The following is an 808-nucleotide window of genomic DNA, read 5'->3' on the forward strand; positions in this document are numbered from 1 at the left end:
AGGGAATGGAGGGTTATGGTATGAGTGCAGGCAGGAGGGACTATGGGGAAAAAAAAATTGTTCGGCACGGACTTGTAGGGCCGAGATGGCCTGTTTTCGTGCTGTAATTGTTATATGGTTATATGGTTAACCAGAAACATCACCCGTCCTTCCAGGGATGCTGCCTGTTCCACTGTGTTACTCCAGCATTTTATGTCGATCTTCAGTGTAAACCAGCATCTGCAGTTCCTTCCCACACATTCAATCTGCAACAATCCAACATTAACCTAGTCTTTCTGAAGAAGGGTTTCGGCCCGAAACGTCGCCTATTTCCTTCGCTCCATAGATGCTGCTGCACCCGCTGAGTTTCTCCAGCAATTTTGTGTACCTTCGATCTTCCAGCATCTGCAGTTCCTTCTTGAACACATTAACCTAATCTTTATTGGTTAAAATTGGACCCAAGGCTCTGGCGCTGTGAGTGTGGCCCAAAATGTAGTGTGTCAGAAGTGGGATTCGAACCCACGCCTCCAGTCGGAGACCAGAACACCCGCTTGACTGCAGAAGGACTTTATTCCTTGAGTCTGGCGCCTTAGACCACTCGGCCATCCTGACATACACTGCATGAAAAATATCTGGTTTACTAATGAGGAGTGAAAGAATCAGAGGTATTTGTTGTCCTTGTACTTTGGCAGTTAAGGAAACATGTAACAAAAAAAGATATGCTGGTCTTTATATTAAAAAGTTTAGAGGTCAAAGGAGTGGACTGATGTTGCAACCGATCTATTCTTTGATCAAAGATAGACACAAAAAGCTGGAGTAACTCAGCGGG

The 808-nt window shown here is 45.0% G+C and overlaps 1 non-coding gene across 1 annotated transcript; it reads right to left on the minus strand.

The window, feature by feature from the left end:
• Positions 1 to 477: 477 nt before the first annotated feature.
• Positions 478 to 591, minus strand: trnal-caa (transfer RNA leucine (anticodon CAA)). Its single transcript has 2 exons — positions 554 to 591; positions 478 to 523 (listed from the first exon to the last, which is right to left on the minus strand). It is a non-coding gene; the product is annotated as a tRNA-Leu (tRNA).
• Positions 592 to 808: the final 217 nt, after the last annotated feature.

This window comes from Leucoraja erinacea, chromosome 12, assembly GCF_028641065.1.
Source record: "Leucoraja erinacea ecotype New England chromosome 12, Leri_hhj_1, whole genome shotgun sequence".
Lineage (NCBI taxonomy): Eukaryota > Metazoa > Chordata > Chondrichthyes > Rajiformes > Rajidae > Leucoraja > Leucoraja erinaceus.